Consider the following 14,567-nt stretch of genomic DNA (forward strand, 5'->3'; position numbering starts at 1 on the left):
CTACCACGGACCGGGAAAGGCCTCAGTCAATCACTAAGCTTTGAGGGTCAGAAGGAGGACGCGTGGTCGGAAGGAAATCGGCAGTTTCTTTCTCCGTTGTTTAGGCGCGAAGCGCATTTCTGACAGAGACAAAGAAAGGATTGACGGAATTGATCAGACTGTTAAGGATGAGGCGAGACCAGAGGTGAGAAGAAGATCGAAAGGAGATAGAGAGGAGTGCAAGTGCACAAGAAAGGCGAGACCCCTTCTTCTTGCATCCGTTGATTCAGTGGGTCCATGTCAATTCTCGAGAATGAGAGAGTCTTTCCTGACGCCCTTTCTTTCAATTCGATTGTAATGTCCCAGAAGACAGGATGTGAACACACAAGGCACCGCGGAGTGGGAGCCGTCAAAGACCCGACTCAGGCATTATCACATGATTGGATTAGCTATCTTGCTATAATATAAGAAGGGTGGTCAGTAGGGCGCTCCATGTAGACCCAGGTAGGATCGATCGGAAGGTGGTCTGAGTTTGAAAGAAAAGAACTGACCAAAGAATTTTCGGTCTATCAATACAGGGTTGAATCAAGGTTTGACTCCTTTTCATGATTCCACTAAAAAGGTCCTCAATGAACAAGGACATATTAACCCCGAAGCGGCGAAGATAAAGGAATCAGACTTCCTCGAGCGATCGGCTAAGTTCTTTTAATAAAGACAATAATCCACAAACCACTGATGAAAGAGAATTCCACTCAACAGGCTCAGGCTTCGAGGTAGCCACTATATGCGGAGATAGGGGGTTGCCTCCACCCTCTTTCTTTGGGCGAGTTAGCGCCTCGTCCACTTTCCGTCTTGTCGACTTCTCTCCTTTCAGTCGAGCCCTCAGTCCTAGGCAAAATCTAATGATTCATTTTTGCACTCCTTTTCTCTTTATGAAATGAGCTTTGATCCTGAACAGTCCCTGATTCAACCCTTATTAAACTTTGAGCCTCTCCTCTCCTTATCAGTCGACTTTCTTCGAACCTCTATTTGGAGTCGTCCGGAGGCGCGAAGCGAAACGACTGTTAAGGAGTGGTATTATGAAATAGCTCTCCAAATAAGGAAGGAGAGGGGAGAGAAGCGAAACGACTGTATCTAATAGGAGTGGTATTATGAAATAGCTCTCCAAATAAGGAAGGAGAGGGTCAAAGAATTTGAGGCGAAACGACTGTATTATAATATTAATAGGAGTGCAACGAAAGAAATCCATATAAAGAATTGAATAATAATCGTCGGGCTCCTCTCCTTCCTAACCTCAGTCGAGTACCTTCGCTCCTCTCCTTATCAGTCGAGTACCTTCGCTCCTCTCCTTATCAGTCGAGTACCTTCGCTCCTCTCCTTCCTAACCTCAGTCGAGCCGCTTTCGCTCCTTCGCACCTTGAAGATGAATATGGATTTCAGACTCATCTGGAGTAGCTTAACTTCGGACCGAGAAAAGATCTTTTTTGACTGATTTTGACATATTCAATTTCTTCTTTTTCTTAGCGAAAATTCAGAAAAAGCTAGGTTTTGGGTATGGCTGGCAGCAACTTTTCATTCAAAATCTTGAATTTTTTCTCTATTATCGTTAAATATCAAGATGAGAAAAAGGACCATTTTGCAAGAAAAAAGACGGGAAAACGCAATGAAAGAATCAAGCCTATCAAAGAAATGAACATTGTTTGATTCTAGTTTGACTTTCTGGTCCGTAGGTTAATATGGATAGTCCTCCGGATAAATCCTCCGGACAGGGATCTTGTAGATTCCCAATGAAGAAGGTTATTCAATCAGAATGATTCTTGAATTCGAGTTAATGAGCTTCTTTCTTTGCGCCTTTCTTTCTCCGTCCTTCGGACTATCCATATTAGTCGCTTCTCAAATTCTTTGAGCGTCCGGAGGCTGAATTCATATGAGTTCCTTCGTCATTCCACTGATTTTATGGGACTTGTTCATGGAACTAAGATTTGCGGATGACTCAAACTTATGGCGTCCCTTTGTTAATTAAACTACTTCTACCTCTTCCTTGAACTTTCATCCGCTCCGTCTTCCTTAATTGCTCAACCTTGATTTAAGGGCAAATCTACCATTCCCTGCGCCAGTCAAATCAGATTTCTTTCTCTTTTCAGGATGGGAGACTCGTGAAGTTCATCCTTTTCTTAATATGCCTTTGATATAGGCCTTGGGATGAGGCTGCCTCAAAGGAAAGCAAGGACATAAACTTATGAAAGCGCCTCAATGAAGAAGGCTCAAAGAATCTTCGTCCTTATTAAATTAACTTCCTTAAGACCGGCACGAGATTCAAAGAAAATGATTTGACGTGTGGGAAACCCAGGAAAATGCTCATTCAAACTCCCAGGAATCGGCGGCTCGTGGAGGACAAAGGCCCCACCCACCTCTTCAGTCGCCCTTGGTCTTGGTGAGACCGGTTGAGGCATCGGATCGCGAACTTTCAGGGGAAGGAGGGCCCCAGGGTCGGCAGTCTCTTTCTTTGTTAGCATCCGTACTATGAGAAAGAAGTAGTCTCACGGAGTAGAGGAAGAGGATCAGAGTCTTCCGGGATGGTATTTCCCCGATCGGGGTGTGTAAAGCGAGAACCCCTTGTTCATTGAGGCGGTTCAGTCCTGAAACCCATGCAAAAGTACGAAATCAGCGATGTGATGAAAGAGAAAAGAGTCCAGCTGATCTTTCTTTCAAACTTCCTTCTCTCCTATGCGTCGGGGAAGGAGGGAAGAAGCTTGACCAAGGGGAAAGGAGCCTCAGGATCTGAGGAGAATGAATCTCCTTTATTTAGTACGCTCAATTGGCTCGGTCGGGAGAATAAGGATAGGCAGTCCCTAGTGGGTGGGGCTTAGCCGAGTTTAAGAAGGAGCACAAATACAGAGGAATTCCCCGCCTTAGCCCGAGCAGCTATAACTCACCATGAAGAATGGTGGGGTCGGCTCAGTTCTTCGATCTTGAGGAAGAAAGGCTCACAGGCACCCCTTTCAGTTCTTCGCCTTCCCTCCGTCGTCCCGTATGAGGTTGAAGCTGGAAGTTGCCCTTGTTTCAAGACTTTCGGAACTAGGTTGAAAAGTGATCTATTGATTTGTCTGAACAAGTCAGAATAAATGGAAGGATAGAAGGCATCCATCAAAAAGTTGGAGGAGTTCTATCAGTTGAGAGAGGAGACCGCGAAAGAAAGAAGTTGAAAGATCAATGAAGAAGGTTCAAAGAAAGCTAATATGGATATAAATCAGTCCTTCGGACCGCTCCGCCTCTCAATATTCTTTGAGCCTCTCCTTCTGCGAAGCTTATAATCAGATCTCATAAGATAAGAGTCCTCCGAAGGATAGGCTTTTCTTTTCTTCCTTTCATTATTTTAGGTTCGGATTGAAAAGAGGAATACTGGATAACCCGACTGATTTATGGAATGGAATTTGTTGCGGTATATCGGTATCCTAGAACTTCTCTTGTTGCGGGACTTCGATCATTCTTTGAGCCTTTTCTTGGACTGATTTATGGCGGAAATGAAAGACGCACGGACCGGGAGGGAGCGGCCCATAAGTTTGAGTGGAATTCAAGCTAATATGGAAACTCGTCCTACGTAGCTTAATTAAGACTTCGATCATTCTTTGAGCCTTTGAAGAATAAGGATAAGGACTCCACTCTTTGTGCCTCGCAAATTCTTCTCAACTCAATGAACAAGGGCTTGATCTTGTCCTTCCTAGCTTGATTCTCCTTCGCACCTTGAAGGAAGATGAATATGGATTTCTGACTCGTCCTACGTAGCTTAATTAGAACGAAGATTTTTTTCATCTCAAATTCTGAGATAATTCTTTGCGCCTACTCCGCCTTGTTCATTTCTTTCTTGTTCAACTTATTTCATTGAATATCAGAGCTTTAGAATTTCATCTTCTTAATATTAATATCTTTTTATGAAATAATGAATCGCACTTTCGCGGGAATCGCTTCGCATCTGAATATCCGATTATGAGTTTGTGCTCAGGAGTGAGACTTTCTAGGTTTACGAAGTCGAGAGAGAGAGAATAGACAGACAGAGATTGAATGAGTACGAAATGAGTGAGGGAGGAGAAAGGCGAAAGGCATCCGTCCCAGAGGTCAGCGAAGCCACTCCTTAGAGCTTCACGAGATAATCCCAGTCGGGTGCTAATAGCGCGAGTTCTTTCTGCTGGGCACACTGAACCTCTTCCCTGAGATCGTACCCGGATGAGCTTCCTTCCCTTCTACTCATTTTTTCGGGAAAATCAGCTCTGTTCTCGTTTGAGACTGGTAGAAATCCGCTCATATTCTACCACGAGTAGGACGGACCGCTACGTGGGGAACTGCGAGACTAAGAGAGGGAGGTCTGAGGACCCTGACCTTGAGTAGGGCCGGTGCCTTTCATGCCTTTCTCAATCCTTTCCATTAAGATGCCAAGTCTCTCACTCTTTTTCTTTACCCGCGAGAAAAGGGTTCACAGTCATATTGGGTAACTTCAATACGCTTTCCAGTAGGGTAGGCCTCGGTCTCTTTCTTTACCTTTCAATACGGATCCATCAATCCTCGTCCGTCCTACAGCCCTTGTTCATTGAGGCGGTGGAATAAAGAGGATTCAAGAAAGCTATCCAGATTCATTGAGGCGGAAGGAAAGCCTAGGTTCTAAAGTGAATAAGGAAGAGATCAGAGAAGAATTTTCAGAGTGATCGACTGCTTATTATATTTCTTAGATGAGCGAATTCGCAGATCGAATGAGAACTGAAAGTCTTATCTTATTGAATCTGAATCAAGTCTATATTATCAGTTATATGCCCCATTTAGATAGAAGGCCTTCCTCGATCAGAAAGTGAACCATCGGTGGATACTCTGCCAGACCTTTACCGGCTTTCATCAAAGCCATTATTATTGCTTCTTTTTCTCTTAGAACGTGGTAAGATAAAGAGAGACTGAGCAAGAACTACCTGAAGCTAGTCCAAAAACCTTAAAGTGAACCATCTCTTTCTACTCTGCCAGACCTTTACCAGCCGAGATAAAGGCTTGCCCTGCTTTTTCTCAAGAGATTCAGAGAGAAATTCTTTCTCTTCTATTATGATTTTGAAATTTCTCAATTGGGAATTTAGTGAAAATCCTTTGAAATTCGAGTTAATGAGTGAAATTGAGATCAACTGGCGAAACTAATAAGAAGATATTCACAAGATCTAATTCAAGCTCTGATATTCAATGAAATAAGTTGAAGAACTGCTCTTCAGAGAAGGGGAAGATCTTTCTCAATTTCTGAGAATAGTATGTAATAGGATTTCCTCATCATCAAAACCTTCTTCCCTTGTTCATTGACCTCTTCTCTTGAAATTCAAGCTTCTACTTTCAGACTGATAATAAGAAGAAGGAGTGCGATTCGACTTTCGTCGTCGAAAGATAGAGAAGAGCTTCTTCTCTCTCCTTCTATCACTCCGTCTCCTCAATTCCATCTTTCTCTTTCTCGGGGGCTCATGACTTTTTCGACTTATGGGCCGTGGACGAGTTCTCGGATGAATCCCATAAGAAGGAAGAGGACCAGCGCATAAACCCAAAGGCCCTTCTAAGCCTTCTCGACGGACAGGAGTGCAGGCTCGATGCCAAATACGAGCGGACCTTCCTTCAAAGGGTCAATGTCCCGATCATGATAATGGGCAAGACCCTGCCGAGAAGCTTCCGGGACCCGGATACCCCCTTTGCCAAAGGAATCATTCCTTTGAAATTCGCCGACTATGCTCTTCAAACCAGGATGATCGGGCTATTTATGAAATATGTGTGTGTGATCGATAGGAAAGATAGATAGGAAACTCAAAGTCGTCTAAAAGTTAGGCTTCGAGAAAATCTCACTCTTATTCATTCCATGAAATACCAGAGCAAGACACCGTCTAGTGGGCAACTCGGTCCTGAGATCCCTCACTCAGAGCTAAACTGGACTTCGCTTCTCGTAGAGACTGGGACTGATTCCTCTTTCTTTATGGATCTTCATTGATCATAGTACTTCTTCTTTCTTATTCTTCGGCAAGAGAGAATGAAAGAGAGGATAGGCTGACGAGGAGGGTTAGCCTATGAAATCCAATCTGGTCAATCCGGAAGAGAGAGAGCTTCCGAAACAGCACCTATCGGCCGCTTCGCGGACTCTTCTTCCAAGACTCTCACTTTGAGGATTCCCTTTTCGTAAGAAAGCTACTACCTGTCTTCTCTCTCTACTTTCATCCTATATATTAGCCGACTTATCTTCTTCTTTCTTTCCCCTTGTTCATTGATTGCGCGGAGCAGACTGATTTCTTATCGTCAAAAGGCAGTCTAGGCTTTCCTCTTTATTTATCTCAAACTTTCTTCTTTATTCCACTTTCCTTCCTCGATCATTCTTTGAGCCTTGTTCTTGGACTGATTTATTTATGGAACTGAAACTTCCCACCATATTCTCATTTATATGCCGAGGATCGATCCAAAGGTGCTCACTCATTGAGCCCCGGTAAGGTAATCAGTCGGTCCCGGTCTCGGTCTTAGATGAGAAATGAATTACGCACTCTTAGAGGGGATCGAAGGAGACCTTCTATTATGAAACTCCCTACCCTTTGGCATAAAAGGAGTCTCAGGCCTACCCTTTGGCATAATAAGTAGTCTAATTACCGATATTCATAGATTCCCTGATGCAATAAGTTCTACGACATTCATGATCAGAATCGACTCCTGGACTGGCATTCAATTTCATCAACAAGAGATGGCGGAAGCCCTTGTCTTTCGGTTCTAGCTCTTAGTGCCGTCTTTGGCCTCGCCCTTTGTTGAGAGTAATAATCTGACCTAGGTTCAGGATGAGTTAGAATCTCGGATCGAGAACTTTCAGTTCGTATTATCTCTTGCGGAAGAGTCATGATCATTAGATCTTTCATTATCTCTTGAGTCAAGCTAGAAGAATGATCAGTTTCATGAATAAGAGAAAGAGAGAGATGAGACTCTGGTCGGACTGAAAGCCTAAGCCAGCGGTCCGCACCCTCTGACTAATGAACGGCCTTTCTGAAAAAAGATCGATCATTCCCCTGCCTCTTTCTCTTATGCTGCTGAGGCTGCAAGGGATGAGCTACTTTCAGAGTCTTCCCCTGCCCCCACGGAGCGGTCTGGTTCCGATCTTCACCCTCTTCTTAAGAGTTGAGATATTCTACCCGAACCGAAAGAACTCTTCTATCATTGTGATAGCTTGACTCCTCAAATTCAGAAAGATTCTGATAGTGGTCTCATTGAGAATCAAGTCAAAGACTTTGCGGGATCAAAGGAAGGAACTCATATTCATTCAGCCTCCTTCTACGTCTTTCAATATTCTTTTCTCTTTATTCGCAAATTGCGCCTTTCTTGAAATTCAAGCAGTGAGGACTATGAAGACCTCCGGACCCTCTCATTGATAAGGACATATTCAATCCGTAGGCTAAAAAATCAGAGGTTCATATTCCATTTCATGACTCATCTGGAGTAGCTTAATTAGTCTCATATTCGTGAATTCCACTAAGCCGTCAAAAGTCCGACTATCCTAACAAGGGAATCTCTCTCTCTTGAATAAGCTCAGCTGATCGACTCTTATTCATTCAATGCCTGCTAAGGATCGGAAGCTGTTGAACTCGTAACAAATAGAAAAGTCTCAGACATAATATCTAAAAAGAGGGCTAGGCCCGTAGAGGCACAAAGGAAGCTCCCGGCCCATAGGTGCAGTTGACTTGGCCGAGTTGGAATCCTTTCTACATTGATACGTGAGTCACCTGGACCTTGATTTATAGAAGCATGCAAATCTTTCTATTTCAGAAGGAGAGACCCATACTGAAAGAGGGAGACTGAACTGAGTACGCTTATTCGTTATTCCCCGGTATTTCTTGCATCAGAGTTTCTCATGAGTCACTCCAAGAAGCAAGGTCACATCTTTAGTTGGATCCGCAGAATCAAGCTACGAAGGACAGGGAGAGTCTAGGGTCGACGATAGGAATTGGGTTCGGAGCAGCTGAGAAAAAGGGATGTTTCCGAAGAGCTACTAAGAAAGGAATGAGTCGTCCCTTGAGTCAGTGGATATGCTCTTAAACCTTCAGGCTCTTTTCCCGTAAACATAGGAAGAGAGTTTACCGAGGGAGAGGTCTTCCTATGCTGTCCTGAGAAGACGAGAAGAGGTTCCTATGCTTTCCTGAGTTTCCGAGGTTAGAATAAGTCGACTGATTCCTAACCCTTCATTGAGTCGAGTGAGTTGTATCAGGAGAGGGGAAGGGGACCAAGCAGGGCGCGGAAGAGGATCGGAGCAAAGAAGCTTCTCGACCGAGTCTAAGTACGGCACATTCAGTCAAAAGAAGAAGACAGGATCGAAGCAGCTCCAGCTGACAGCGAGAGGAGTCAATGAACAAAGGATAGGATAGGCTTTGGGATAGGAGTCTTGCCCCCCTAGTAGAATAAGGGTTGAGCAAGTGGTTCAGTCAGAAAGCATAGCATAGGTGTGGCGGGGAATCAGTTTCCGAGGTAACTGAACTAAGGATCGGCGGGGCAGGGTATTCTATGAATATCATAACCTCTTTCACTATTAGAAAGTAGGACGCCCTTTCATGAATGAGAGAGTCCTATTCTCATCCGTGAGTAGGAAGCTCGATCCTTTCTCTTTCATGAGTCAGAAGCCTCAGCTTGAAATGAAAGCAGTATCGAAAGGTGAGACCAGTAGCTGCTTTTTTTTCTTGCTGCAGAAAGGAGAGGCTGCCTCTCTTCATCGCTCTTCCTTATTCATTCGTCGGCAAATAAATAGCCTGATTGATGAATTTATTTACCTTGATATTCAGATGTGCCACCCCTGTGATTTTCCTCTTTCATGAGCAAAGGTTCAAACTTCCTGAAACCCTGCCCCTGGGGATTCCAACAAGCAGAATAGGCCGGTCTTAAAGGGGGAAATCTCATAAATCAGAGAGACGGACTTTCGTCAGTCAATAGGACACGCCGGCCGCCTCCAGCTAAAAGGTAGGCTTACGTGTGTTGAGGGAATGATAAATGAGTCAATCGGAGAGTACGAAGTCTGACCTCTCACTCTTCGCTGTCTCGGTTTCGTAACCTCTTTCTCCTAAACCTACTAAAAGAAGAATTGAATTTTGATGCCGTAGGATCAAAGAATTTGAGAAGCGCATTTCTCTAAGAAAATCAGAGAAAAGGAGTCAAGACTCCTAACGGAGGGAGCGGCAATCAATGAACAAGTAGTGGCTGTCGCGGGTTGCAGCTCTTGTTGCAGAAATAGCTGTCGCAGAGTAGTGGAAAGAGCAGTTGCTTAGTAGAAAGAAAGATCGATCGGGTAGGGAATATCATCACTAATGAGCAAGGAAAAGAGCTAGCCCTTTTTCAAAACTATTTCCGATTCCTCTTCGAGAAGAGAGCAAGCTGGAAGAAGGAAAGCAACTGGAACAAGGAGAGGTGGGCTTGCTCGCGCGGCAGCATAAGAAGAAAAGGAAGGGGAATTAAGATCTAGTTCGATTGTAGCATGATCAGTTTCAGAAGGAAGTCTTCTTTCTATGAGTAGGACGACGCGCTTCATCATCAAAAAAAAGAAAGAAGGCTGATTAGTTAGTCCGTCATTGCATAAGATGACTCCATGAGTCAGGAAAAGAGTCAGAAGAAGTAGTTCCATTATCAGCTAGGAAGCAGCTCTTTCATTCATAACCTCAAGAGGCTCAAAGAATGATCGGAGTCAGAAAGAGAAAAGAAAGCCCTTGGCCGAATAAGATTCAGAGGATAGGCTTTCTCTTTTAAGTAGGTTTCTTCTCACCTATTTCAAGAACTTCTCCCTAACAAGGATTTCCCTATGAAAGAGAAAGAAAGACCTTAACCTGAGAAAGAAGGGAAAAGGCATATATTCCACTGGGGCGAGAAATCCGGGGGCGAGTGAGTACGTCCCGATTTCATGATTTGGGAATGAAGATCATGAATGAGATTCTCCTGAATTCACAATCTAAGTCAACGAAGGACTTCCCTTGAAAGCACAAGAGAAAGGGATGTAGGAAGGGACGACCAGGAAATGCCCAAATGAACCTAAAAGGATTTGCCTTTCCCCATTAATTAGGGATCGGGCTTAGATCAGCTTTAGCTTTACCTTTCGGATCCCCGCTTCGGCATTCTGAACCTTGATGAATAAGGCTAACTAAGTCCTAATTAAGGATGAGGAAATGAATAGACCAAGAGAAGGATGGAAGTCGGACAACTCCTCGATCTTGATCCCAAAACAAGGTCAAAAAGCAAATCGGCAAAGGAAGACTTAGAGTCATCATTCCGGAGGTATTCACTAGCCTCAGTAAACCCAATTAGTTTAGGATGCGGAGTTAGTAATTCTGACAAGTCTTCTTAGAAAAGAGGATGAAGAAGGATGAGAAAGTTTCTTTTTTTCTTTTCTTCTTGCATTAGCTTTTCTTCGTCAGATGCTTTCATTCTCTCTTCTAGTATTCAAGGTCTAACCTATGGATTAGGCGGCCTACTCCACTAGTCAAATCACTAGATCAATCGTCCGCGCGAACAAGAAGATAGGGGTGCCGGAGCGGCTTTCCCTATTAGGGGCAGGTTATCAGCAACTTCAAGAGTCATTCGTCCTTCTTTCAGTCAGCGCTCACTAAGTTGAATGAGTCAGACAGGAAAAGCAATAACTCAGATAAAGAGTAGGGGAAGAGTCAGCAAGGGAAGATCCTGAGTCAGTCTCTCTCTCTCTTGAATAAGTGACTGAAATCGGAAGTGGCTCTTTCATGAATAAGAAGAATTCGACCAATAGGTTTCGGAACCGCTTGAAGGAGTGAACGAGGTATGAATAGGTAAGACCAATAGGCAGCCTCATCTCTTTCATGAATAAGAAAAATAGGAATCAATCCTGCGTCAGATGTTGCGGAAGCTAGGGAATGATCAGTTCTTTCAGTCTATCCCGATAGCTTAGGTTAAGTAAGAAGCTTTACCGAGGGATTAGGGTCTTTCTTTCCTTATGCAGCTTTACCGAAGTCTTGTATTCCTGGGACTCGGATTTAGTAGGAAGGACAGGTAAGAACAAAGAAAGAGGGGGTAGAAGGAGAATCAGTCTATCCTGGAAAGGTTATCATACGACCAAGATCTCATTTTTCTTGACCTAGAAAGAGCTGCTGAGTTGACGAGGTTATGCTTGGATCGGAATCCGGCTCTCTTGAAGGTATGAATAGGCTCAATTAAGAGGGGAAGGTTTAGACACTCCCAATAGGAGAGACTGTAAAGGACCGGTGTGAAGCAGCTTTCCCAATGAGTCAGTAGGGGGGGAGACTAAGTAGCTTTGCTTTATTCTCAGCCCACGGAATGAAAGACGCACGGACCGGTAGACAGGACAAAGTAGAGAGAGACCAGTCGAGACCAAAGGAAGAAGAAGCGAAGCCCAAGATAAGGATGCCTTGGACCCAGTTTCAGCTGCAGAGTTGGCTCCTGGGGTTAGGAGTGCAAGGGTCATTCTCTCTTTCCGTAGCGAGATGGGATCCGCCTGAGTTCGATCTTGTATTCGAAATCTCATTGAATAAGAAAGATTCCCCATCTACTATAAGAAGAGAGTCAGTCAATTTCTCGTCCCACGGAGCGGTAGCGGGTCTCGTCTCTTGTCTCACCTTCTTTGATCAAAGCAGACGCCCACTCTCCACTAGCGGACCACGGTCCCGGAGATGCCGGTCTCCGTCCTTAAGAGTATCCTCCGATAGAGAAGAAGAAGTGAGTAGGACCCCCACGGGGCCTCTTTCTATCTAGAAAGTCCCTGATTTTTGATATGAACTTCACACCATAACATAATATGTATGAAAGCCGAAGATTTGGCCCCCTACCGCGCTTTTCCCTATTGCTTCAAGCAAGAAGAATTATCCATTTACGAAAGAGGAATTTGCATTCATAAAATGTGGAACTAGGGAATCCAGCTGCCATTTACGAGGTAACTGAAAACGTAATGATCCCTTGCTAGGGGAAGAAGTACTAAATGAAAGGGAATTCTCTGAATATGAATATGCTTTACAAGAGTATAATGGAAGAAAAGATCAAGCCTAGGGAAGGAGTTCGGGATCAGAGAGTGGCAGATCAATAGGACGCCGTTGGCAGCATAAGATCAATCGTCCACTCTATTTAGTGGGGTCTACATCAAGGGAATCTGTCTCAGTTTCGGAAGAGGAGGGTTATGAGCCGGTATTCTGAGAATCCCACGGTTTTGAAGTGACTTACTCAACTCTGAATCACTCTACTACGCGGATTAATAGTGGCTCGACTGAGTTCTAGAACTTGAAGGAGCGGGAATGATCGGATGAAATCGAGAAAGAAAAGAGATGAAGAGGATGAAAGAAAGAAATCTTTAAAGAAAAGAGATAGATTTTCTCGTAAGAAAGAAAGAGAAAAGAGATAAAGTCAATTGAACAAAGGAGAAATCTGTCTTTTTAAGCTAGAAATTCTCTTAAGAAAGAAAGAGAAAAGAGATTTTCTTGATCAATCTCTGAATGAATGTCTTAAGCAAATGATCTGAGATCAACTCATCCTTTCTTTCATTGCGTTTTCCCGTCTTTTTTCTTGCAAAATGGTCCTTTTTCGAATCTTTCTATTTAACGATAATAGAGAAATTTTTACATCTTTTTCATGAAAAGTTGCTACAAAGTGGTTTGCTCTCCTTATCAGTCGAGCCCTTGCATTTTCTTCATTTCGCTAAGAAAAAGAAGAAATGAATATGTCAAAATCAGTCCAAGGAAATGAATATGGTAGAATAAATCAGTCCAAGGGCGGAGTAAGGAGTTGACGGACGCATGCGAAGCAAAAAGAAAGAAAGGGAATGAGAAGTTACCTTCTTCCATTAGACTCATCAATCTCCATCCAAGCTAGACGGGCCCCCCATTATTCATTCTCGGAATTAGACTGAGCCGTAGCCCACTACGCGGGCACATTCAGAGTCATTCTCTCTTTCAGAATCGGAAGCAGGAGAAGTGTCCCTTGTTCTTGTTCCAGTTGCTGTGGAAGTGGAGGTTGCAGTTCTTGTGCCTGCTCTTGGAGTTTCTCTTGTTCTTGATTGGTAATCGAATGAATGAGAACAGTTCCGAGGTTCCCGAACTCCCTCATTGAAAGAAAAGAGGGATCGACCGATATACTTTGTAATATCAACTCACGAAATCTTTCCGAGTTCACTCCACTTCTTCTCATGGCACGCGGACCTCGCTTCCTACCTTTCTGCTCCTTCAGCGCATTGTGGAAATCTTTCTTCATTGATAATAGAGTGAATAATCAAGGATATTCATCATCTACGCTTTGCAAGACCAGCGAGAGAAAGAGCTGGTCCTGCCTAGCTTAATTAAAGAAGAAAGGCTACTGAAGATAATGGTACTGATCCTCTTCCTGAAGGGATAACCCTCGAGTGGCTTCTTACTCAACGGGGACTTCTGCTGATAGAGTCTATTCACCCCCCCGCGAGTTCACTCCAACTAAGCAGCAAAGACTCCACGCGGTTTCAAGTAGCTTTCTTCCACTCAAGAAGACTCGAGGGAGTCCCCACTAAGATCCTGCCTTTAGGTAGAGCGGCGGAAACTCATACTTCTTTCGATCCCGAGACTGATGAGTATGGGGGAGACTGAAAGTCATAGCTTGAGGGTGGTAAGGAACCCCTTTCTAAAGTAGTCTATTTCATACCAACTCTTCCTACTCACCCCACGTAGCGGTAAATCAGGCCTGACGGTTCTCGTACAAGGGCTCGGTCTCATGCCCGAAAGATCTGATTCATCAGCCACTAAGGGTTATTAGGGAGGCCTCATCAAAGCAACTGCGCAGGCACAAGGAGGCTCCTGAACCCGCCACTTTCTGTGCTCTCCTTAACTCTCTCGCTTCAAAGAGAGATTCTCTACTATGAACAGGTATTCATTCAAGACGGCAGACTGAAGACCACCCTTAAGGCTTTCAGTTCCGGATTTACCGATCCTTGTGTAATGAATGAAATACCTCCTTTGTTCCACGTGATCAGATTTCTAATAACCGGTCTTTTGGGCAGGATTTTGACGATTGGATTTTGTCGGGACTGACGGGGCTCGAACCCGCAGCTGGAGCCTTGACAGGGCGGTGCTCTGACCAATTTCACTACAATCCCAAGGTGAGAGCATAGGAAGAAAGAGCTGAGTTCATTCACTCATCAAAGCAAAGGCTTCTCTGGATTGACTGAGAAAAATCCCATTTGACTTTTGAGCGCGATCACATGATGAATGATTGAATTCACCCTCTTTCACTGAAAAAGGATAAGGCAGACCGAGGACAAAGAGGCACAGCACACAGAGTCTCGGCCCCCCAGAGGTCTTCCATTGAAGAAGAAAGTACAAGAGTCAGCGATCACAGAGTTTTTCCGAGGTGCTCAAGCTGCTCGACGGAGGTGACGATGCCTACTACGCGGTGCGAAAGCCGCTCGGCTCGGACTGAGTTGAGTGAGGGAGAAAGGCGAGACCTGTAGCAGTTGCTGTAGAGGTTCTTGTTCCAGCAGGATCAGTTGCGGATGCAGAAGTTGAGAGAGTTGCCTTTGAGAAGCCTGAGCCTTTTGAGTGGAATGAAGTTGAATCAGTGGCTACCTCGGCATCCGC

The sequence above is a fragment of the Cucumis melo genome, chromosome 2, assembly GCF_025177605.1.
Source record: "Cucumis melo cultivar AY chromosome 2, USDA_Cmelo_AY_1.0, whole genome shotgun sequence".
Classification (NCBI taxonomy): Eukaryota; Viridiplantae; Streptophyta; class Magnoliopsida; order Cucurbitales; family Cucurbitaceae; genus Cucumis; species Cucumis melo.